General features: G+C 48.7%; 1 protein-coding gene across 2 annotated transcripts in view; it reads right to left on the reverse strand.

The window, feature by feature from the left end:
* The window catches only part of NME6 (NME/NM23 nucleoside diphosphate kinase 6), a 167,836-nt gene that overhangs the window by 123,299 nt on the left and 18,028 nt on the right, over window positions 1-26,509 (reverse strand). For both annotated transcript variants that reach the window (XM_078677918.1, XM_078677920.1), the window contains exon 2: window positions 5,108-5,187. The gene's annotated coding sequence lies outside the window, so the exon portion shown is untranslated. The remainder of the gene's footprint in view (window positions 1-5,107; window positions 5,188-26,509) is intronic.

The following is a 26,509-nucleotide window of genomic DNA, read 5'->3' on the forward strand; positions in this document are numbered from 1 at the left end:
TTCCTCGAAAGGAGGTCTTATTGTAAGAGGATTGCTGTTGTTGACGTTGTTGGTATTGTGGCCGATATTGTTGGTTGGAGGAGGAATAGGAAGACCGATAGTGTTGGTAGTCTCCTCTGGTGGAAGATTGACCTCTACCCCTTGAGCCACGAAAAGGAGGATTTTTAAATTGAAGGGTACCCAGAGCCCTAGCCGTGTCAGTATCCTTTTTTATGCCCTGAAGAGCTTCATTAATATACGTGCCAAAGAGAAGCTGACCATCGAAGGGCATGTCCAGGACTTTGGTCTGGACTTCCGGCCGGAAAGATGTTGCCTTCAGCCAACCTTGGCGCGTAATACAGCAGCGCCAGCTAGTTGGCGAAAACCACTAGGCGATATCCATCGCAATATCGATAATCTCGGAAGCCGAACTTTCGCCCTCCAGCAAGATCTTCTTTGCTTCCTCCTTCGAATTCTCCGGCAAAGCCCCCAAGTTTGGAGCAATGTCTGCCCACATCTGCCTGTTATAGCGTCCTAATAACGCTAAGGGATTAGACACACGCACTGTTAATGCAGACATGGAGAGAAACGTTTCCCAATATTGTCAAGTTTCCTGCCTTCCTTGTCTGGAGGAGCGGACAGCGGAGCAGAAGGGTTTTTAGATTTCCGCTGAGCAGCCCGAGTGATGACGGAATCAGGCTTGGGATGTCCGGTAAGGCAGGCTGGAGCAGTGTCCGGAGCCCTGTATTTTTTGCCCAGCCGAGGTAACACTGGGGGGACCGAAGATGGATTATGCATTATTTTAACCCCCTCTTCCCAGATGTAGTAATGGGCACAGATCTTACAGACTTTTAAAAGGTTCCTTAAAGTCATAAAGGAAACAATCCTGCTGGTGAGAAGGCATAGGGATCTGGAAACGTTGTGCAGCCCTTTCCAAGATATTATGAAAACCCCCAATATCCTCAGGAGGAGAATCAGCTTGAGTAGGCACCGGGGACGCTGGACATGGGATAACAATCATCCCACTCATCATGAGTCGATTGCAAATCATGGAGTTCTCCTTCCTCCTGTTGTTCGTCCTCCTCATCATCCGTGTAAGGTGGAGGGGGTAGAGTGACGGGCAAAGACTGTGGAGGTAGAGGTGGAGGCTGCAACCTTGGCGGCGGAGAGACCACTGGAGTAGAAGACGTCGCAGAAGTAGAAAATCTCTGCTTGTAGTCAGTAATCATAAATTGGAGGTCAGAAACCAAAGACGCAGGTAGACAAACCAAAGGGGGCTGGGGAGGATGGCTGTTGTCAGGATACTATGTCTGGTCTTCTGGTTCTTGTTCATCATAGTCTGAACTCTCTTGGTAATTGACATGAAGTTCAGAAGGACTTGTCGCAGCTCCGAACATACTGCCATCGTCTGAATCTTCCTCCTCTTCCACACGGTGAGTCGGAGGTAATGGCTGGACCCTGCTAGGAGAAGTCAGGGTAGGTGTCAACGTGCGATTAGTTATTTTAAGATGGACATACGCACGCTCTACTTTGGACTCTGGTATCGTCGACGAACCCGTCGTCAGTGTAGGCGTCGACGGTGAAGCACTGACAGGCATAATTGAAGGTAAGGTCGACGAAGCTCCCGGTGTCGTAGTCGTCGACTGAGCCCTCGTCGTCGACGGGGTAGACGTCGACGGAACATTCTTCGTCGACACAGATGTCGACGTGGTCGTCGACGATCGCAGCGTCGACGCTGGCTTGGACGTCAACGATGTTTTCTTAATTTTTATCATCGACAATATCGGTTTAACAGCCCTCGACGATGAAGTAGTCGTCATCGACATAGACGATGCTGAGGACGCCAAAGATGTAGAGACAGTCGTCGTCGACGAAGTCAACCCACAGCAGTAGGTGGAGATTTTCTCGTCGTCGAAGCCACCGTCAACGGGGTAAAAATTGCAAAAAACACAGGTGATGGACAGAATGTAGAACAATGTCATACATTCACCCCAGTACAAGGATCTGGGCCTAAATCCATCGTTTTTTTGCACTCCACACCACCCTGGGTTAGACACTGGCTATATGCAAATCAGCTCTGACCCTGTGCCTCATGGGAACAGTCCAGTCCGAACTACCAAGCCATGTCTTTCCCAGACCGGAATCAAGCATCCAAGGACCGGTTTCTGGCTATCAGCCTTCATCAGCCTGGATAGCTTGACTCCAGTGGTGTGGAGAGCCTGGGACACACGTCTGAGCATACCCAGCCCACTCGGGGTGAAAATTGCAAAAAACACAGGTGATGGACAGAATGTAGAACAATGTCATACATTCACCCCAGTACAAGGATCTGGGCCTAAATCCATCGTTTTTTTGCACTCCACACCACCCTGGGTTAGACACTGGCTATATGCAAATCAGCTCTGACCCTGTGCCTCATGGGAACAGTCCAGTCCGAACTACCACGCCATGTCTTTCCCAGACCGGAATCAAGCATCCAAGGACCGGTTTCTGGCTATCAGCCTTCATCAGCCTGGATAGCTTGACTCCAGTGGTGTGGAGAGCCTGGGACTCACGTCTGAGCATACCCAGCCCACTCGGGGTGAAAATTGCAAAAAACACAGGTGATGGACAGAATGTAGAACAATGTCATACATTCACCCCAGTACAAGGATCTGGGCCTAAATCCATCGTTTTTTTGCACTTCACACCACCCTGGGTTAGACACTGGCTATATGCAAATCTGTTCCCAGGAGGCACAGGGTCAGAGCTGATTTGCATATAGCCAGTGTCTAACCCAGGGTGGTGTGGAGTGCAAAAAAACGATGGATTTAGGCCCAGATCCTTGTACTTGGGTGAATGTATGACATTGTCTTACATTCTGTCCATCAACTGTGTTTTTTGCAACGGTCAACGGGGTAGTCGTCGACGACGATGTGGAAGTAGGCTTCTTAAAGGTGTGTAGAACCTCCTGAGGAAAAACCTGTGGTGGTAAATCCTTAAGGTGTGCCTCTGAAGACTTTTTCTGCGTCTTCTTTTGAGGGGGCTGAGACGAAGGTCCTAGAGAAGTAACTCTGGGCCTTTTTTGAGAGGATCTTGAAGATTTGGAGGACCCCTCACTCTCTTCAGAAGACAAAGCTTGGTCTTTGTCCTTAAGTCTCTGCAGCCAAATTAAAAGGCGTCCCTCCCTGTCTTTGAGGGTCTTTGAAGAAAAGGTACAACATAACTTACAGTCCTTTGAGGAATGATCCAGGTAAAGGCAGTTGAGGCAGTCTTTATGTTGGTCATCAACATGAAGCCTCTTTTCACCACAGGAAGCACAGGACCCAAAAAGGCCCTTCTTAGGAGCATCTGCCATGAAGATATTGAGAACTTCACACAGAAGAAGGAATGGTGGAGACAAAAAGAAAATCACTGGAAATCCAGAAATCAGGAAAAACTGAGCAGAGCTCAGTGGAGACTCCCTTAGCGCGACGTGCGGTAGAAAATCTGAGGGACTAGAGCTCCTTCCAGGAAGGTTCCAGAGGGTGGTGATAGCTGATTGGCTCTTCTCTAGAGTTTGGTCCTTTTTACAAAAGGACATGGATATGTTACTAATGTAAGGCCCTTGGCCTATTACTCTATGTGTCTAATGAGACATTACTTTATTTATGTACCGGTGACTCCCATCCCAACGACGGGGAACGATTCAGGCATGTGAATCTATGAAAGATACCCTAATACTGGATAACAAGCTGTCCCTAATACTGGATAACAAGCTGTTTTTATCAATCACCTTTCGGGGTGAAGGAAAGAGCTCCCTGACAAGTATCACAGGAGTGGAGAGGAAGTGGCCAGAGGTGCTGACTGGAGGGATGGTGATCCCGATTTAAGTCTGGGCGGCGCAACATCCTCTGATTCTGGAAAAATCACTTAATCTCCCCGGGCGAGAAGTTGGGCTATATAAATCTGGTGCAAAAAGCAAAAGCAGAAAGAGGCAAAACTTTATGAAAAAAATTATTTCACCAAAGCGGACGTTAACAGTATTTCGGCTACGGGAAACTGATGAGAAGCAGATGAGAAAGGAGCATTGGAAAATGCAGGAAAATATGCTACAACCAACAGAAATGATGGAAAATTAGGTTGGTAAGTACAGGAACCAATGGAAAGCGAATGGTGGGATGTAAGACTTAACATTTATATTAAAACCAACAGATTTCACAAGCACAGCACAAGCGCTGTGCAGGCAAATCCTAAAAAGGATCTATTATGTATGTGGTGAGTCAGCTTATTTCCAGCTACCACACAACCCGACAGGTAGCTGTTTAGCAGCATTAGTTTTACCCAGGATTTATTATACTAACGAGTTAGACTTTCCTTTTGAGCAATAGATAAGGAGGGGTAAACATAACTTGCAACAGATCCTCAGTGATATCTTTGGAGCAGTTATACCATCTATACGAGTGACTTGAATGAAGTAAAGATTAGAAAGATGTCTACTCTAGTTGACCGTCTTGCCACTAAAACAGCAGGTGCTGTAGCAGTGATAAATAAAGAACTGCTTGCAATGGGAGCTATGATTATGCAAACTTGCCTTGCCCTGGATTTACTCATTGCAGAGGAAGGTGAAGTTTGTAAGGTCATTCCCGCTTGGGAATGCTGCGCCTATATACCGCGTGTAGGTAAACAGCTTTACTACTATATTACTAACATTAAAAACATAATGCATGAATTAATTGAGTTGGAAGAGTCAGGTGCCTAGGAAGAGTTCGGATCTATATTCTGATTCACTGCAAAGGGATTTGCTAAGATAAGGGAATGGCTTGGTAGCGTACGAAGAGGAATTTTGAAATTGCTTCTAACTCCTCTTTTGCTTGTATTAATTGGCATTTCATGTGTGTTTATTTCCTTGACGTTTTGCGAAGAAATTTCATCACAAAATGGTATGGATTGTGAGAATAAGATGTCATCTACAAGAGGATGAAAAAGAAAGAAGCTTGATATAAAAGGTTGTCGAAATGCAAAGTGAACTTTACAACACCGTGAAGCCCCTGGGAGAATCCAAAAAGAAGAACCTGAAGTTAATGAGTGATTGTCTGTAGTAAGGATTTGAATTGATGGTTTAGAAATCATCAGAGGAAGGTTTTCTTTCTCCATATTAAAAGCTTACCTAGACTGTGCTTACACTGTCCTCCATCTTGCAAAGACGCCACAACACTTCATCTGATGACTACTGCTGCTCTTCTTGTTCTGAATAAAGAAATGCAAGACTCACATTAATAAACAGAGAATTTTCCCACAGACTCTAACTGTACTTGGACAAGGACATTTCAACTATCACAGGCTCTCTTTGTACAATGCAGCAATTTGGATTCTCGAGTAAACTGTGAGAATGCCGGCAAACTAAATGTATTACTACCATGAGAGAAACTTCAAATGCATTCTGTAGTAAAATGTTTTGTTTTACTCGTTCTCTATTGATGCATATCCTGAAAACCATGAACTCGCATAATGTATGAATGTCTTTGTGTTAAGTCCTATAAAAGCACGTGTAGATTTCTATGCACAGAAGACCATTTTCTACACCTTTAGAAGACAAATCTATGCAAGGATTTCAGTTAGAGCTGTACGGAGTGCTCTATACTTATGATTTGTATGCTTTGCTGCTTAATTTACTTATGCACGTTCTATGTAAACTACCAATTAATTCTTCATATAAAGCTTTGAAACAACAACCCTTGCCTGTCACCCTGTGACGTCTTCAGTCGGGGAGCACTAAAGTCTGTAGCAGGGCTACACTGCTCCAGGTTTTAACCACTGCGTGCCCCATGAGTTGGAGTTTAAGATAAGCTTGTGCATGGACAGATCCATCCAGCATGTACTGCTAGTCATAGACGCCATAAATTGCTAACTATTAGCATACTGGCCAGTACACAACATGCTGTGGAATCTATAACCCCTATTACGGAGAGAGATAATGTGCACACCACTTCAAGGGTGCTAGTTTGAGTATACAGTCTGTCAGTCAGAGAGAGTTCTGGAGAATTGCGAGGAGGGGTTACACGAGCGAACTGCCTCAAGCAGTCTGTCTGCCGAGGAGCCAGGACCCGCCTGGCTCGTTGTCCGGGAAAAAACAACCAGATCCGGCCCCAGCCAGACCCGGCGTAGACTTGACACAGAGGAGGAATTGCTAAATTGCAAAAACCCTACAGTTCCCAGCGAGGCAGCGGTAGCAGCGGGAGAAACCGGTTCGGAGCAGCAAGCAGCAGGCAGGTGTAAGGTCAAGGTAAGCGAGCGTGGCCTCCCTTAGCGGCCGGCGCAGAGTGTAGTGCCCTGGTGTGTCAGCGGAGGAGGCCCAACTAGGTTGGGTGCCGCTTAAGGCACCCCAGTGAGCCATACTCGCATGCTCCTGTGACCAGAGCCACGTTGCCTTTGTCCTGCCTAGGCATCTAGGTATCAGAATCCCCCCCAGAAAGTTCTTGTGTAGTTAAAGTAGCCTATTCGGCTCGACCGGGGGGGGCTCAAACAGCCGTCAAACCGACACACAGACGTTCAGTGCTTTAGCCTCAGCAGCAGCTTTGCTTTATTAAATAAGAAACGATTAAAAACCTTTAAAAAAAGGGGGTCAATTTTTGACTGTTTGGTTTACGCCTGCCACCGCCATCATCGATCATCTTTTGTCTCAAGGTGACTGCAAGCACAACAGTCCGGTAAGAGTGTGGGCTAACAAAATTTGGCAAAAAATGGAAATGCGGTCAGGGAGAACAAGAGGAGGGGACAAAAAAGATAAATATCCCCAAGCCACACCCAAAAACGAAAAGCATAAGGAGAGAGCCGTGGTTGATACTACGGCCCAAACGCACAACTCCCCCGATAGGTCCTCTGTAGTACCTGGCCCGCCAAACAGAGGACATAGAAGATGAAGAAGCATGGCACGAGTGCGGAGCTCCAACAGATGTAACCGTAGTCACGGCAGGCACCATGCCAATTACAACAAAAAATACCACAGAGTCCGCCCCGCAAGCCAAGTGTGATGGAAGTAAGAAAGAAATTCGTACGGCTTTAACTAGGCACAGTTTCTGCCCGAACAGCAACAAACGAGCACTGATCACAGATTTTCTAAAGGTTGCAATTAAAACCAGAGGAAAACCGGAGTTGTCTTGATCTTAAACACTCCAAAACCACTAACCTAACCAACCTAACTAATAACGCTAAAGTTTTCCAAAATTATGGCGATACGAATCCTTTGGGTGACAGAAGCGCCAATAGTATTGAGGGTGAAAGGAAAGAAAGGAAAGAACCCCTGCATATAGGATTGAACACTAAGTGCGACAACAACAAAGAAATTTAAAGCCCCCAATTATTAACACCCAAAGCTCTCCGTCCTCTAGAACTCTGTCAAAGCAATAGCTCACATGTAACCTAGGCACTAATCCATTACCACTCGTCTCGTGCAGATACCCCTAGTCAGTTCTAACAATAACTTTCGACTGGACACAGCAGTAAAGACGGATATAACGAAAGTGACCTAATACATCAGACTAATATAAACATCTTGAGTCCTTCGGGTATGCCATATTCGTTGTTGGGAGTCCACCCCCTGATTGTCAGGGGACGGCTAACCCAAACATCAATAACCAAGATAAACCTGATACACTTTTTCATACATCGGAAGTAGAAGAACACTTCAGCCAGGATCTCCGCCAGGTTAACCAAAATGGTGTGACGTCATGTCAACCGAATTATTGGGGATGCATCACTTTGATGTCACTTACTCAAAAAAAGGAATCACCTAGCAGGCTGTCGGGCTCTCTGAGAGAGCCACTCCCAGAGTGCACGCCTCACCTGGATCATCGTGTTCGCTCATTATCAGCAGAACAAAGCTGCCCATCAACATCTCCTGTCTGGCCGCTCCTGTAAACACCATGGATACAATCGGCAAAGCAACAATCCACCATGCAGACAAGTTGGACACCAAAGTAGACCTCCTAAACATTCTAGCAATTCATGTTCAGGGGGTTGAACAAACGTTGCACAGCTTCAATGAGATAATCCTGATGGTGCAGCGAGATCGCGAAACAGCTTATCAAATGTGTCACTGTCATTGCACCCAAATAATTGATAAATTAGCTTCAGTTCCAACCCTACTGACAGAATTACTGGGCACAACAAGGGATGTTTTAAAACAAGCCAGCAACATCAGCAGAGAAAGAAAAAAAAGTTCTAATGGAAACGGGCTTTGAACATCCCAATTCTTTTGTGGGGCAAAAAAACAGCAAAATAGGACCAACCCCCGCATCAATCAAGGCTAATACGTCCATACCTAATCCACCACGTGTACTCGACAGCTCAGGTGTCTTGGAACTCTCACTCTTTGATCAACGCAAGCAGTCTCCAGCAATGCAATCAAAAGTAACTAAGCCATTATCCAAATGGGAGAGGATACGACTGAGAAAGTCCAGAAAGAGCAAACAAACACGCCTGGCATCTGATGTAATATTGGCAACGTCCGTTCAAAATGGGATCCAATACGAAGACAAAGTAACTCAAAACACCATAGAAGTAGCAAGCCTTAAGGAGCAATCGATTTCATCACCTATTTTGTCCGTCATTCCTAGAACCCCAAACAATAACAGAAGGGAGCAATCTCCGGCAGAAAAAAATTATGATTTATTCAAACCTGCAGCAAAGAGGAGATACACAATCCAAAACTCTGGCAAAACAATTAACAGCAGGGAGCACTATGACTGTAATAAGGAAAACTTGCAAGGGCGAAGCCGACTTGGCCGAAGAAAATGATATAGAAGAAAGTCGTAATCCGGAAATAATTCACAACCAAAGCCAGGGAGGCCACGAAGGCACACATGTTATAGGAAGCGAAAACCATCCATGAAAAAACACACAGGCCTTTCGGAATTCATCCCCGTTTTTATCTGAGTACAAGGTGGTCAAGAAAGAAATGGAAATGAGCTCAGCTAATGTGTTGCAGGATAACCTTCCAAATAACAACAAATTGGTCTTTAGTCCTCAATATGTCTCAAGGGAAACACATGACATTCTTAATAGAAGTGTATTGCTCAAACTATTTAAAGCTCTTCCCCCTCTGAGCCACATTAATACCAATGATATCGAAAGTATTGGGCTAGCACAAAACTCGAGCCTCATCGGTCAAGAACCCACAACAGCCACATTCGTCAATAATACTCTAACTGAGCAGAAGGACTCTTTCGGCAAATGGGGTATCGAGTTAAAAAGATAGTCCCTCCCCGTTACCCCAGCCCGCTACTACCACCACTTCACACAGCGGGTCTGTTAAAAGGGGCAAAAGGCCCAGATCATCATAGCCCAAGGAAGGGTAAAGAGTATTCGGCCAGGAAAATCACCATCACCCTTGACCATCCAGAAGCTATTAACCTTTCGGGTTCCCGGCACTTGAATACAGAAGGCACACCCTTTCGAATGGCATGAACAAACCCCTCAATAGCTCCTCACTCATATCAGGGTTGTAACATCTGTTCCTGGAACATGCACAGTCTGAATAATACAAACTTAGAAGATCCTGACTTCATGGAATTTATCACGCAGCACAACATTCTTCTTTTTCAAGAACCTTGGCAGAAAACCCCCTTACCAATAACTGGCTACAAGGAATTCCTGAACCCGGCCAAGAGAGCCACAAAATCGTATGGGGGTCTCTCCACCTTTATCTCGACAGATATCCCATGGCATGCTTCCACTATAGACTTAAATTGTTCTTGGATGCTATGCGTCAAACTTGACGCCACGTCGTTCTATAGTCTGCTTATACTCAATATCTACATTCATCCTGCATCTAACCAAAAGTTGCCAAAAATTGAACAACTAATTACATCATTATTAACATTAAAACCTGCATATCCAGATGCCAACATCATATTGTCGGGCTACTTTAATATGAATCTACAACATGGCAGGAAAAAGGGTACAACAGAGGCCACATCAGCCCCTAATTGATGTGATACACCAGGCAAGAGATGTGCGGCCCGCCTGGACTACCTCTCAATGTGTGTACTCAACGGTCGAAGCCCGACAGATTGCCCCGAAGCATACACAAGGGTTACCCAAAAAACACGCTCAACCACTGACTACACCTTTACCTTTTCCCGTACATTGTGAACTTTCGAATAAAAGATAGGGTGGAAAGCGATCATCAACCGCAATCTTTTATTCTATTTGGAACCTTTGCAATTCCAGACAAAAGCAAATGCAATGTCTCTTCAAACACAATGTTATAACCTTAAACACCTTTGCTGGAAACAGGATAACATTTTGGAAATCTCAAATACATATACGAGTCTCTTGGAAAGATTCAACCTCGAAATATTGAGTATAAAGGCCTGGGAGTCTGTGACGGTGTCCCGGTGTCCGCCCCCCCAGGATACTGTCCCCCTGCGCCTTTACCTCTTCCCGGGGTCGTCCACACGGACTCAGGCCGGTCAAATCCTCGGGTCCGCCCCCGAACCGGAACAATAACAGTGACCCACAGTCCCCCGCCTCTCTCTCCAATACAGGAGCCAATCACAGACCTGCAAGCACCGGAAGCACCACGCCGTGAACCCGGAAGTCCCGCCTCGGAGGTAGCGTCGGAAATAGTGAAAAGCCATTTGACCAGTGGAGTCGGCGTCGGAGAATCGTGGCAGGATACTCAGGCTGGAGCGGGAGACGGAGGAGACGACTTAACCGAAGTAGACGAGTGGTCGGAGGAGTGGTGGAACCCTTAAGGAGGAAGCTGAAGAGCGGCCGTAGCTCACCTGGAGAGCTACGGCAGACCGCGTGAGTACCTGTAACCGCCCCTGGAGCGCGCTAGGTGCTCTCTGTATATATTGTACATAGTCTCCGCACTTATAGGCACTAATCACTGTGAATAAGCACTGTAACGTTTTTTGTACAGCATCTTCACCGTGCACTGTCCCGGTCCTCGTCACGTCCTGAACACCCTTTCTCATTCACTATCTTTGTCCTTGCCTGCCGTCCTTCTTCCCCGTTCCCTCCTTCCCTCACCACCATCCGCTCCGCCCTTTCACCTCCCGGTGTTGGTAGTGGCGTACTTGCCAAGTCCCTGTTCGGACTAACGGTCCCTCTCTCTCTTCTTGCCCTCCGAGGTCCCTCCACCAGCAGCAACGACCAGGAGCCCGGCAAGGACCATCTGAAGAGAGCTACGCCCCACAGACGCCAAATCCAAAGATCAGAAGACCGCTGTATTCACATCTTGCGTGACTATTGTACTACAAATAAAAACCCTAAATATAGCACACTATCTTCGGCCTCCTTGCCTGCTTTACCGGCCCGCGAACACCCCACGACCACAGAGTCTTTCATCCATGAAGTAAACAAAAATAATTCAAATCATGCCTATGGCCATAAAGAAGGAAGCCGAAAAGGAGCAGTTTGGTTTACCAAAAGCCTGAGGAAACAAAAATAACAACTAAATAAGTTCTTATGACAATTAGGAACCCGGGGACCAGAACACCAACAGGAACTCCTGCTCCTAATTTCAACAAGCATTGGCATAGCGAATAGGTCTCGCCTCTGTGACCTTATAAGTGTTTAGTTAACCAGCACAATATCCTTGGTGCAACAACATCAACTGTTGCATGGCTAAAAACGTATAATGTCCCACAGGCGAGACCTATTGGCTATGCCAATGCTTGTTATAATTGAGACACAGTAGACAGTAGACACAGGAGCCCTACAACATGCCCCCCTCTCCGGGGGTTTTATTACCAGTATTAACAACACCGGCGTTACCGTCGTGTAAAAACAGTGTGAACTCCTCGTCACTGTACTCAGGAAATCCATCTCTAAAACTTGAAAATTGTGGCGCTTTTTATTGGGCAAAAGTGCACCGGTGGTGGAAGGCAAACACTACAAAAGGACACAGACTACGTCACATGGACAGGACTGACGTGTCATCCTGTTCACTCTGCTTTCCCTCCAAAGACGGGGCCTGTGCAGGAACGCAGCAAAGATGTAATCACCCCTGATGCACGCGAAGAAAATGTACCTAAGGAAGATGCACACCCCAGGACTGGAGAGGTGAATAAGGGCTACATTTAGACCCCGGGTGCAGGTACATCAATGCACTGAGCTATCTAGCCAGCTTTTACTCAGAAATCTGGCCTCTTAGACAGGCCAGGTAGTTCCGAGTCAGGGGAAAATTGCTGCAGATAAACATAACTTGAAAAACGCAGCAACATAGAGACTATCCCAGTGAGCTATCACCAATACTCACTCAAAAATCTGGTCTTTGAGACAGGCCCGGTAGATGTGTGTCCGCGGAAAAGCGCTGATTACTTGAGACTGTGTAACGCAGTAGCAGGTACCAGGTGCACTATCCCACTGAACTATCCTAGCAATATTTACTCTGGAGTCTGGCCTCTGTGACAGTAACAGTAGCTGTGTGTCCGCGGAAATGAGGCGCTGATGACTTTAATCTGAGCAACTCAGCAGCACATGCAGTATCCCACTGAGATATCTTACCAACATTGACTCTGAAGTCGGGTCTCTGGGACAAGCCCGGTAGCTGTGCGTCCGCGGACATGCTCTGATGACTTGAAACTGTGGAATGTAGCAGGCAACAGGTGCACTATCCCACTGAACTATCTTAGCAACATTTACTCTGGAGTTTGGCCTCTGTGACAGTAACAGTATGAGCGCTGATGACCTGAATCTGTGCAACGCAGCAGCAGATGCAGTATCCCACTGAGCTATCTTACCCACATTCACTCAGGGGCCAGGCTTGGCACCGTGAATGAGGAATAATGACAATTAGAGTGCAACATCAAGTAATAGAAGTTTGCAATAAAACACACAGTGAGTGAAGACAAAGAGGCACGAGTTGGATCAAAGCAAAGACACATTGCTGCAATAACGGGACAAAACACAAGCCGACCTGTAGGAGAGTAGGGTCTGCAATCCTATGATCACCCAGATTTTTTGCTTTTTGCTGCACTGGTTTACGACTTTCCCTGGCTGTGGGCCTGCTAATCAGACCCACAGCCTAGCTGTTCTCTCTATCCAAATTGTACTCAGGTACTGAATTGGCACTGGGCCCTCTCCAAGTCCCTGTACTCAGGGCTGAGGTGTACCCAGAAGTCTCCCAGGGGCTGAAGCATGTATTATGCCACCCCTGGGCTGACTAACTAAACTGACACAACTGGCTGCACGACAGCTGGGGCAAGGTGGTGTACTCACCCTTTGCTTTAGATATAGTATACCTATATCTAACCCTAAAAAATGGACACACAGATCTCCTATCAGTCACTCCTATGGCAGGCCTTAACAATCCTGAAGGCAGAGTGCTTGGAATCGTGTGAGATGGTGCTCTGGCATGAGCTGAGCCTGTCTGCGGCTTTCGGGATCCATCCCTTAGCCGTTTCCATGATATCGCATACCATATACTCTTAAGTGCATTATAATCCTCGCGGTTATATGCCAACTCTGGTATCGCTTTATCAAAACATGTCGAGTAAGGTGTCATACGAATTGGAATACGAACCCCTCGCCAATTCTGGCGACGGGGTTAGCATTCCACCCTTCTAGAGGGACACGACATGTATGTAACCCCTAACCCCGGTTAAAGTCAGACAGAGCCTTAGCATCCACAAAATGGATGCTGCCACCGAGACACAAGTCTGCCCTCCTGCTGCTGGGAGTCCTCCCAGAGCAGGAGATAAGGACAAAGGGTTTCCTGCCAGGGGCGGTGCCAGCACCGTCCCAGACAGGGTTTTGTGTATTGTAGGTAGGCAGGGCTTTAGAGGAAGGTGACTGCACGTGGCACCCCGGTGTTCACTGTGCATAGGCTGGCTGGAACCAGTTCCAGGGTCACTCCAGACCCTGTGCTGGGGAAAAGCCCGCCAAGGAAGTGGGTGTAACCACCCCCCTCCTAGTCCCACCCCTAGGGCAGGACTTAGTCGCGTGCCAGCCCCTTTTTACAGGATAAAGGTAGGAACTGGCCCCCTTCCACATCAGATCATCTTTGAATCCTGAAACTACTTTCCACGAAAGGAACTCAAGACTTCTTCCTAAGATTTCTCCCTTGTGACTAAGGAGTAGTCACCCTGCATCCGCAGGCACCATCTTAAGAACACTGCGGTCTGCTGCAAGTCTCTCCTCCGGATCAAGACTGCCCAGCTCGACGAGAACCGGCTTCCCTGGCACCTCTGACCTCTACCTGCATCATCAGTCACGCTGAGATTCGTGGGTGTGACGAGACCTCGAGGGACCGGCCATCTTCAAGACTGCACGACTTCTTTCCAGCAAGCCCGCCGAGTAATTTCCTGGTGAGTGCTTTGGGGTCCGAGAAGCCCCGACCCTGAGCAGCTCCAGCACCGAAGGGCAGCCTCCCAGCATCTCCACGATCTGCGTGGGGCCCTTCTGCTTTTTGCTGCTCACCGCGTTGTTTGGCTACTAGCCCGCTGGCTTGTGGCCTTCTGAACGACGCCCGACGACATTTCTGCTGCTGGTCTGGTTGCTCCAGGCTGGCCCTTGCTCCCTTCCAAAAGAGGAGCCCCCCGGACCCTCCTGGTCCACTCAAGACGCCATTTTGAGTCCACCGCGTGGGCTTGAATTAGCCAAGGCTTGTTGCCCAATCCTGGGTAACTTCGACGCCGACAGCTTCATCCATCGTGGGACAGCTCGCCTCTCCATCCTGGTCGCCGACAACGCATCCTGGTCCGTGAGATCTGCAGAGCCAGCGTCGCCCACTCACCTAGTCGAGGTGACTTCGCCCGGTGCCATCCTGGTGCCCACTTAATCACTGGCTAGTGATTCAAGAACTTGGTCCCCTCTGCTTTCAGGTTTCTTCTTCCTTGATCCAGGCTTGGATCCAACGAACTTTCCTTCACTGGTCGCCTGCCAGCAACTTCCTTCTTCCAGGCTCCTGGTCCGGCAACGAGATCCCCGACGTCTTTTCAGACCTATGCAGCTGCAGCCCCTGGGCTAGGTAACTTCGGCACTTCGGTGTCCCAGCATAGCCTCACTATCCTAGGGTCAGGATCCACTGTCGTTTTCTTCCTACCAGGTCGGGTTCGCCCGTGAACACTAACTTTGCCTTTACTAGCTTCCATAGACTTTGTCCCGCATCCCGCGTGAGAGTGCACACTCTGCACCCGAGTCCCCTAGGTCTCCTAGAAGTAATCTAACGATTCTATAGTCAAGTCCTAGCGATTCCAAAGCCTATTAGTACTGTACTTACCTGCTAGTAATTTCGCATTCCACTTTTAGAATATATGGTTTTTCGTGCCCCTCGGGCATTTGTGTATAACGTGCTAACTTAAGTATTTTCGTAAGAGTTTTGTTGTGTGCCTAGCACCCTGTCCTCATAAAGAGTACAGGGTTGTTGTGATTCTAATAAATACACTGTTTATTTTCATAACACTTGTGTGGTGTCCTTTCACTGGGTGTTCAAGGGGTAATGTGATGGTAAAACAGCTGGCTTAACACGCCCTCTAGAGTCTTAGCCTTAGACTGCTCGTATCCATGCTACTAGGATAGCTGGTCTATAAGGTTGACTTACAACCAATCATCAATAAGGGTTGTTTGGACTGATATATAGTGATCACTAGAATAGTGAACACTGCACATCAGGCCAACTTCTCACATTGGTGAGCAGCGGTTGGGATTTGAGCTTGCTGTTGTTTTACCACACATGCCCTAAGAATATCTTGTGAAAGATCACATAAGTACTAAAGGTACATATAACTTAGCTTAGAATACTCTGAGTTCTACTGAACCAGCTGTTGTAGCTCCTAGGGCCTAGCACACCCTAAACTACAACTCTAGCAAGGGATCAGTAGGCAAACATATAGTGTAGGTAAGTGCACCACTTACACCTCACTAGAAAAGCATGTCTACCCAGGGAGAATCTACTGAGACTCCCCTGGTCAGTGTTGACCCTCCACAGGTCACTTCAAGATATGCAGCTCTCAGTTTCCAGGAGATGAGACAAATCTGTGTCTCCAGAAAACTGAAGCAGGGGTCTAACCCCACCATTCCCTTTCTGATAGGTCTCTTAGAGACATATGATGCCAGAAAGCTTTCTCAGTTACATGAGAACATGCCAGCCTTAGAGGGAACCTCTGGGGATCCAGATCTCCCCAACATTGCTACTGCAGTTGAGGAGGAGGATCAAGAGGAACTCTCTGGGGATGAGGTAGACAAAGGTCTTGAGGTAGTCAGAAGGCTAACCAGGGCCAACTTAGACTTACTTGGGCTAGGATCTGGGGGACCCCCAGTACTAACCCGAAGTGGGCCTAACCTTGGAGTTAGGAGAGATAGATCTCTTTCTAGGGACTCCAATAGATCTCTGCACTCTAATGCCTCTTCTCAGGGGAGAAGGAATCCTCCACAGAGGAGATTTACTTCCCCTCAGAGAAAAGAGCATGAAGCTAGAATGAGACAAGCTGAACTGAGGATTGAAAGGGAAGAACTTGCCCTGGCCAAAGAGAAGCTTGCCTTTGCTAGAGAGCAGCAGATGAGTGGGCTAGCTCCCACTGGTGGCAGCAATCTCCCAAGAGATAGAGAGAAGGGTTTAGATACTAAACACCTGACTAAAATAGTGCCCCCCTTTAAGCAAGGGGATGATATCCAGAAATGGATGGCTGCTCTGGAGAGGGCCTGCACTGTGCAGTGCATTCCCCAGAGTCAGTGGGCAGCTATACTGTGGCTCTCCTTTGATGGTAAAGGTAGAGATAAGCTCCTCACTACAAGAGTAGAGGATGCTAACAATTACCAGGTCCTGAAGAATACACTGGTTGATGGGTTTGGTTTAACCACTGAGCAGTACAGGTTGCTGTTCAGAGACACCCAGAAAACTCAGTCTCAGGACTGGTCTGACTTTGTGGATTGTGCCACTAAGGCTTTGGAGGGCTGGTTGCTGGGTAGCAAGGTTACAGATTACACAGGATTGTATAATCTAATAATGAGAGAACAAATTTTAAACAATTGTCAGAACCAGTTGTTGCACCAGCACCTTGTTGATTCAGATCTGACCTCTTCCCAAGAGTTGGGAAAGAAGGCAGACAAATGGGTCAGGACAAGGATCAAGCAGAACCAGAACCAGAACCAGGGTGGTCAGAAGAAAGCAGACCAGAAGGGTAATGTTAAGAATGAGCAAAATGACCAGAAGTCTTCACCAGGTCCCCAACAAACCAAAGAGGGTGGGGGTCAGGCTTCCCAGAAGAAGAAGACTCAAGAAGGCCAGTCAAAAAGGTGGTGCCAGTACTGTAAAAGTAAATCTCACTGGTTTAGTGAGTGCACCAAAAGAGGAGGACAAACTCCTGCCACTACAGCCCCTAAGGCAACTGCACCCCCTAGTACAGTCAGTAGTGGTAGTGTACCTCCCAAGGCATTAGTTGGGTTAACCTTGGGTACTGAGGGGTCTGACAACTTAGTTGGCACACTCACTCAGGCTGTCCTTGTCTGTACAGGGGATATGGATATGCCCCCTGAAATAAGTCCCAATACTTTGGGCAAATACAGGCAGACACCTTTGATAAATGGCAAAATGGCTCAGGCCTATAGGGACACTTGTGCCAGTGTCACCATGGTGACACCTAACTTTGTGGACCCTGGACAGATCATGCCAGGTACTGATTTCCTGGTGACCAATGCCAGCAATGTCACTACTAGTCATAGTGTGGCAATTGTGGCTTTCTCCTGGGGTGGAGTGAAGGGACAAAAGAAAGTTGTAGTCAGTTCAGACCTCCCAGTTGATTGTTTGTTGGGCAATGATTTGGAGTCATCACAATGGTCAGAAGTGGAGCAGAGGACTCACATGGAAATGTTAGGCTTGCCAGCACATGTGCTTGCTGTGACTAGGTCACAGGCCAGAAAATGCCCCACTGAACAGGTGCTGGATCCTGAAATGATGGACCAGACACCTTCCAAGAAGAAGAGCAGTAAGGGTAAGGCTTTGCCTTCCCCCTTGCCCCAGGTTGAGGATCAAGTCTCTGAGGAGGCTGATCTGGAAGAGCTGAGGGAAACTGAGCCTAAAGAGCTTGAACTTGATCAAGTTGAGTTTCTGGGCTCAGGGGGATCCTCCAGAGCAGACCTGGGGAAGGAACAGTTGAGCTGCCCTTCCCTTGAACCCCTCAGACAGCAGGCTGCTGCTGAGGCTGCAGGGAATGCCACAGGTGCCCACAGGGTATACTGGGAAGATGGACTCCTGTACTCTGAGTCAAGAGACCCCAAGCCTGGTGCAACCAGGAGGCTGGTCATCCCCTTGTCTCTGAGAGGTTTCCTTCTCACCTTGGCCCATGAAATTCCCCTTGCAGGTCACTTAGGTCAGACAAAGACTTGGGACAGGCTTGTCTCACACTTTCACTGGCCCCATATGAATGAGAATACCAAGGAGTTTTGTCGCTCCTGTGTCACTTGCCAAGCCAGTGGTAAGTCAGGTGGCACAACAAAGGCCCCCCTCATACCACTACCTGTGGTGGGGGTTCCCTTTGAAAGAGTGGGGATTGACATTGTTGGTCCAATGGAACCCCAGACAGCATCAGGGCACAAGTTTATACTGGTGGTAGTGGATCATGCCACCAGGTATCCTGAAGCTATTCCCCTTAGGACCACTACAGCCCCTGTAGTGGCAAGAGCCCTAGTTGGAGTGTTCTCCAGAGTGGGTTTCCCTAAGGAGGTCGTTTCTGACAGAGGTACAAACTTCATGTCAGGATATCTGACTGCAATGTGGAAGGAGTGTGGTGTGAACTACAAGTTCACCACACCCTACCACCCACAATGCAATGGGCTTGTTGAGAGATTCAACAGGACCCTGAAAGGGATGATTCATGGACTACCTGAAACTCTTAGGAGAAGATGGGATGTCCTGATCCCCTGCCTCTTGTTTGCTTACAGAGAGGTCCCACAGAAGGGGGTTGGCTACAGCCCTTTTGAGCTTCTGTATGGGCATCCTGTAAGAGGACCCCTGTGTTTGGTGAAGGAAGGATGGGAGAGACCTCTCAAAAAGCCTGCAACCAACATAGTGGACTATGTACTTGGTCTCCGCTCCAGGATGGCTGAGTATATGGAAAAGGCATCCAAAAACCTTGAGGCCAGCCAAGAACTTCAAAAAGCTTGGCATGACCAAAAGGCTGTTCTGACTGTGTACCAGCCAGGACAGAAGGTGTGGGTGCTGGAGCCAGTGGCCCCAGCAGCTCTGAAAGACAAATGGTCTGGGCCCCACACCATCATTGAGCAAAAGGGAGAGGTTACCTACTTGGTGGACCTTGGAACTCCCAGGAGCCCTCTCAGAGTGCTCCATGTTAACAGGCTCAAGGCATATGTTGACAGGAAGGACATGAGCTTGCTCATGGCCACAGATGAGGGACAGGAGGAAGAGAGTGACCCTCTCCCAGACCTGCTCACTCAGAATCCTGATGATGGATCAGTTGATGGTGTTGTCTTTTGTGGCAGCCTCACTGAACATCAGCAACATGATTGCAGGCAAGTCTTGCAATCCTTCAGACATATGTTCTCTCTGACACCCAGCCAAACTGATTGGTGTACCCATGATGTTGACACTGGAGACAGTCTGCCTGTCAAGAGTAAAATCTACAGACAGCCTGATCATGTTAGAGACTGCATCAAAACTGAAGTGCAGAAAATGTTGGAGTTGGGAGTCATTGAGCCCTCAGATAGCCCTTGGGCTAGCCCAGTAGTTCTAGTGCCAAAGCCTCACACCCAGGGTGGTAAGAGAGAGATGAGGTTTTGCGTAGACTACAGAGGCCTCAATGCAGTCACTAAGACTGATGCCCACCCAATACCAAGAGCAGATGAACTTATAGATAAATTGGCTTCTGCCAACTTCTTAAGTACATTTGATTTGACAGCTGGGTATTGGCAAATCAGGTTAGCTGAGGAGGCCAAACCCAAGACAGCATTTTCTACCCCTGGAGGGCATTATCAATTTGTGGTAATGCCCTTTGGACTGAAAAATGCCCCTGCCACCTTCCAAAGGTTGGTGAATCAAGTCCTCACTGGGCTGGATGACTTCTGTGCAGCTTATCTTGACGATATTGCTGTCTTTAGCTCCACCTGGGAGGATCACCTGGTCCACCTGAGGAAAGTGTTAGAGGCCCTGCAAAAGGCAGGCCTCACTATCAAGGCCACAAAGTGCCAGATAGGGCAGACACAGGTTGTATACCTGGGCCACCTTGTAGGTGGAGGCCAGGTTCAGCCACTGGAGAGTAAGATACAGGCCATCAAGGACTGGACTCCTCCAATCACCCAGACTCAGGTTCGAGCTTTCTTGGGCCTGACTGGGTACTATAGGAAGTTTGTCAGAAATTATGGGTCCATAGTGACCCCTCTTAATGACCTGACAAGCAAAAAGATGCCAAAGAAAGTTCAGTGGACAGCAAGCTGTCAGAAAGCATTCAATGACCTAAAGCAGGCCATGTGCACAGCACCTATCCTAAAGAGTCCAGATTACTCCAAGCCATTCATTGTCCAAACAGATGCTTCCAAGTTGGGTGTGGGGGCTGTTCTGTCTCAACTGAATTTTGATGGTAATGATCAGCCTATTGCTTTCATTAGTAGGAGGTTGACACCCAGAGAGAAAAATTGGTCAGCTATTGAGAGGGAGGCCTTTGCTGTGGTCTGGGCCCTGAAGAAGCTGAGGGCCTACTTGTTTGGCACTCACTTCACCATTCAGACAGACCATAAGCCCCTCTTGTGGCTAAATCAGATGAAGGGTGAAAACCCCAAACTGCTTAGGTGGTCCATTTCCCTACAGGGGATGGATTTTACAGTGGAGCATAGACCTGGTACTGATCACAGCAATGCTGATGGGCTCTCCAGGTATTTCCACTTAGAGCAAGAAGACTCACCTGGTCAAGGTTAGTTTATTGTCCCAAAGTTTGGGGGGGGGTCATGTAGGAGAGTAGGGTCTGCAATCCTATGATCACCCAGATTTTTTGCTTTTTGCTGCACTGGTTTACGACTTTCCCTGGCTGTGGGCCTGCTAATCAGACCCACAGCCTAGCTGTTCTCTCTATCCAAATTGTACTCAGGTACTGAATTGGCACTGGGCCCTCTCCAAGTCCCTGTACTCAGGGCTGAGGTGTACCCAGAAGTCTCCCAGGGGCTGAAGCATGTATTATGCCACCCCTGGGCTGACTAACTAAACTGACACAACTGGCTGCACGACAGCTGGGGCAAGGTGGTGTACTCACCCTTTGCTTTAGATATAGTATACCTATATCTAACCCTAAAAAATGGACACACAGATCTCCTATCAGTCACTCCTATGGCAGGCCTTAACAATCCTGAAGGCAGAGTGCTTGGAATCGTGTGAGATGGTGCTCTGGCATGAGCTGAGCCTGTCTGCGGCTTTCGGGATCCATCCCTTAGCCGTTTCCATGATATCGCATACCATATACTCTTAAGTGCATTATAATCCTCGCGGTTATATGCCAACTCTGGTATCGCTTTATCAAAACATGTCGAGTAAGGTGTCATACGAATTGGAATACTAACCCCTCGCCAATTCTGGCGACAGGGTTAGCATTCCACCCTTCTAGAGGGACACGATATGTATGTAACCCCTAACCCCGGTTAAAGTCAGACAGAGCCTTAGCATCCACAAAATGGATGCTGCCACCGAGACACAAGTCTGCCCTCCTGCTGCTGGGAGTCCTCCCAGAGCAGGAGATAAGGACAAAGGGTTTCCTGCCAGGGGCGGTGCCAGCACCGTCCCAGACAGGGTTTTGTGTATTGTAGGTAGGCAGGGCTTTAGAGGAAGGTGACTGCACGTGGCACCCCGGTGCTCACTGTGCATAGGCTGGCTGGAACCAGTTCCAGGGTCCCTCCAGACCCTGTGCTGGGGAAAAGCCCGCCAAGGAAGTGGGTGTAACCACCCCCCTCCTAGTCCCACCCCTAGGGCAGGACTTAGTCGCGTGCCAGCCCCTTTTTACAGGATAAAGGTAGGAACTGGCCCCCTTCCACATCAGATCATCTTTGAATCCTGAAACTACTTTCCACGAAAGGAACTCAAGACTTCTTCCTAAGATTTCTCCCTTGTGACTAAGGAGTAGTCACCCTGCATCCGCAGGCACCATCTTAAGAACACTGCGGTCTGCTGCAAGTCTCTCCTCCGGATCAAGACTGCCCAGCTCGACGAGAACCGGCTTCCCTGGCACCTCTGACCTCTACCTGCATCATCAGTCACGCTGAGATTCGTGGGTGTGACGAGACCTCGAGGGACCGGCCATCTTCAAGACTGCACGACTTCTTTCCAGCAAGCCCGCCGAGTAATTTCCTGGTGAGTGCTTTGGGGTCCGAGAAGCCCCGACCCTGAGCAGCTCCAGCACCGAAGTGCAGCCTCCCAGCATCTCCACGATCTGCGTGGGGCCCTTCTGCTTTTTGCTGCTCACCGCGTTGTTTGGCTACTAGCCCGCTGGCTTGTGGCCTTCTGAACGACGCCCGACGACATTTCTGCTGCTGGTCTGGTTGCTCCAGGCTGGCCCTTGCTCCCTTCCAAAAGAGGAGCCCCCCGGACCCTCCTGGTCCACTCAAGACGCCATTTTGAGTCCACCGCGTGGGCTTGAATTAGCCAAGGCTTGTTGCCCAATCCTGGGTAACTTCGACGCCGACAGCTTCATCCATCGTGGGACAGCTCGCCTCTCCATCCTGGTCGCCGACAACGCCTCCTGGTCCGTGAGATCTGCAGAGCCAGCGTCGCCCACTCACCTAGTCGAGGTGACTTCGCCCGGTGCCATCCTGGTGCCCACTTAATCACTGGCTAGTGATTCAAGAACTTGGTCCCCTCTGCTTTCAGGTTTCTTCTTCCTTGATCCAGGCTTGGATCCAACGAACTTTCCTTCACTGGTCGCCTGCCAGCAACTTCCTTCTTCCAGGCTCCTGGTCCGGCAACGAGATCCCCGACGTCTTTTCAGACCTATGCAGCTGCAGCCCCTGGGCTAGGTAACTTCGGCACTTCGGTGTCCCAGCATAGCCTCACTATCCTAGGGTCAGGATCCACTGTCGTTTTCTTCCTACCAGGTCGGGTTCGCCTGTGAACACTAACTTTGCCTTTACTAGCTTCCATAGACTTTGTCCCGCATCCCGCGTGAGAGTGCACACTCTGCACCCGAGTCCCCTAGGTCTCCTAGAAGTAATCTAACGATTCTATAGTCAAGTCCTAGCGATTCCAAAGCCTATTAGTACTGTACTTACCTGCTAGTAATTTCGCATTCCACTTTTAGAATATATGGTTTTTCGTGCCCCTCGGGCATTTGTGTATAACGTGCTAACTTAAGTATTTTCGTAAGAGTTTTGTTGTGTGCCTAGCACCCTGTCCTCATAAAGAGTACAGGGTTGTTGTGATTCTAATAAATACACTGTTTATTTTCATAACACTTGTGTGGTGTCCTTTCACTGGGTGTTCAAGGGGTAATGTGATGGTAAAACAGCTGGCTTAACACGCCCTCTAGAGTCTTAGCCTTAGACTGCTCGTATCCATGCTACTAGGATAGCTGGTCTATAAGGTTGACTTACAACCAATCATTGTGAGAAGTTGGCCTGGTAGGGGATGTTTCCAATTCTGGAACCACCTACTACCTGACCAAACAATCCCTTATGGTGTCTGGTTGTAAGTCAACCTTATTAGACAAGCTATCCTAGGGGTAGCATGGACTAAGCAGCCTAAAGGCTTAACTTAAGAGGTCGTGTTAAGCGAGCTGTTTTACCACATACAATCCTGTAATACCAAATGAAAGGACACCACACAAGTATATATTATAAAAATATATGTGTTTATTACTAAAAACAATCCCCAGTATTCTTTATGAATAAAGGGGCACAAGCGTTAAATCAAAAGCACTGTTTAAACATACAAGTTGCACAATTATGGATGAGGGCGGGTGGCCACTCAAACCATATACTAAACAAGTGGTATAAGAGAGGCCACTCGAACAGTGGTTAGGCCTAGGGCCTAGGGAATCGCTGGGAGCAGTCAGGACAAGCAATGCTGAAGTCGGGAATGGCCCTCGGGATTCGGGAGATGTGCCGAAAGCGCACGCATGCACCAATGTTAACCAATGGTGCGTAAAAGTCATAGAGTTAAAGTTTAAGGACACTTCCGCTGAACCTAGAGGAACAAAACTTAACACACAGACCCTAGAGGTGTGCACCAGTGTGGGAACACCGGCGGAGCAAAGTTACCTCACCCACAGGAAGTGGGTGCACAGGGTCGAAGTGGCGTCGGGTTTTGACACGCAGGCTCTTGGTGCTTGGAGCTGAAAGGGCTGCAGGCAGGGTGAAGACGAAGTGTCCGGTGGAGTCCAAGGGTGGACTCAAGTTGTAGAGTACCTGAAAGCAGAGGGGACAGAGTCTGGGTCACTCAGCAGTGACCAGGGTGGAACCAGGACGGAACCAGGCAATGTCGGGCGCAATCAGGTGGTCGTCGAGGAGCTTCTCTCCGCTGTCACGTGGGCTCTGGGGCATCTGCGACGTCCAGGAGCAGGTCACGATCTGTCCCACGCAGGCTCTCACCGTCGGTGCAGTCGGCTTCAAGTTTGGATCAAACAAGCCTTGGTAAGAGCAATCCACGCGGGATCGGAAGATTGCTTCTCACTCGGACCAGGAGGGTCAGAGTCGGGGCTCCTTTTCAGGGGAGCTGGTGTGGATCTGGAGCAACCAGATTCACGAGTCTTCTTTGTAGTTTCGTCGGCACAGGGACCACTAGCCAGCTGGCAAGTGACCGGGCCAACGCGTTGAGCCAAATAGAGCCAAAGGGCCCCACGCAGCACTCGTTGAGTGTGGAGGGCTGAACTTCGGCTCAGGAGTAGCTCAGGGTGGGGGCTTCTCAAACCCCGGTGCACAGCTTCGAGGGTCACTCGTGGGCTGCACGGTCAGCGTCTCGTGGTCAATTCAAGATGGCGTGCCCCACGCTTCCGGTCGCCTCCACGGGTCTCAGCTCTGCAGGGACTGTGGATCGGGCTGTTGGAAGGCAGGCAAGCTTGATCTCGTCGATCTCAGTCGCTCGAGCTCCGGCGGGAACTGCAACTAAGTAGACGTCGAGGGCTGGATGGTGCCTGCTGCTGCAGGGTGGTCACTCCTTGACCACAAGGGAGATTCTTCGGGCTTCCACGATGAGATGGAGGGCGAAGGGTCCAGAATTGCGTTTCAAATGTTTCTTCCAGGAAAATCTGATGTGCATTGGCACTGCTCCCACTCTTATTCCAATCTGGGGGGCGTGATTACCTGCTAGGTCCCCTCCTATGGGTGGGACCCAGGAAGTGGGTGGATACACCCCCTTCCTTTGATCCAGGCCGCCCTGGCACGAGGGCTGGAGTGCCCCAGAACCGGTTTGGCCGGATTATGCAAGGGGCAGCCTTGTGCGCCCCAGGCAGTGTCTGGTTTCTTTCAAACCTCCCTGCTACAATACACTATCTCCTGTCTGGAGGGTGGTGACACCCTCCTGTGACAGGAAACCCTTTGTCCAGGCCCCATCTGCTGAGTTTCGGTCAACTGCAGGGGTCCAGACATTTGTCTGTGGCAGAGGCATCCATTTTGTGGATCTTAAGGTCTTTGGAGAAATTAACCGCATTTAGTAAAGTAACATGTCTTACCCCTCTAGAGGGGTGGAATGCCATCCCCGTCGCCAGAACTGGCGAGGGGATGGTATTCCAAATCGTATGACACCTTACACGACATGTTTTGATAAAGCCAAACCAAAGTTGCTAAATAACCGCGAGGATTATAAGGCACTTAATAGTATATGGTATGGCCTTATCCTGAAACAGCTTAGGGATTTGTTCCCGACAGCTGCAGACAGGCTCAGCTCATGCTAGAGCTCCATCTCACATAAAACCACGCACTCAGCCTCCAGGATTGATGAGGCCTACTATAGGAGTGGCTCACAGGTTTACATGTGTCCAGATATAGGTTTAGATATAGATATACTATACCTAAGCAAGGGGTGTTTACACCACCTTACCCCAGCTGAGTGATCAGCCAGTTGTGTCAATTTAAGAACCAGCCAGGGGTGGCAAAAGATATGCTGCAGCCCCTGGTAGGCCTTGGTGGCCCCTATGCCCTGTGCACCTATAGTGCATTCTACAGGGGCTGACAAGGAGTCCATTTCCAATTGGTATGTGCCTATAGCACATGTGTCATTAATTTAGTGAGAGAACAGCAGGCTGGGGGTCTGATCAGCAGGCCCACAGCCTCAGTAGTCGAAAACCAGTGAAGCAAAAAGCAAAAATTTGGGGTGACCATAGGATAGCAGACCCTACTCTCCTACACAACCCCCCCCCCCAAACGCAGGGACATTAAACTAACCTTGACCAGATAAGTCTTCATGTTCTAAGTGGAAGTACCTGGAGAGACCATCTGCATTACCATGGTCAGTCCCTGGGCGGTGCTCCACTGTAAAGTCCATCCCCTGTAGGGAAATGGACCACCTGAGCAGTTTGGGATTTTCACCCTTCATCTGATTAAGCCATAAGAGGGGCTTATGGTCTGTCTGCACCAGGAAGTGAGTTCCAAACAAGTAGGACCTCAACTTCTTTAATGCCCAAACCACAGCAAA

The sequence above is a fragment of the Lissotriton helveticus genome, chromosome 1_1, assembly GCF_964261635.1.
Source record: "Lissotriton helveticus chromosome 1_1, aLisHel1.1, whole genome shotgun sequence".
NCBI lineage: Eukaryota > Metazoa > Chordata > Amphibia > Caudata > Salamandridae > Lissotriton > Lissotriton helveticus.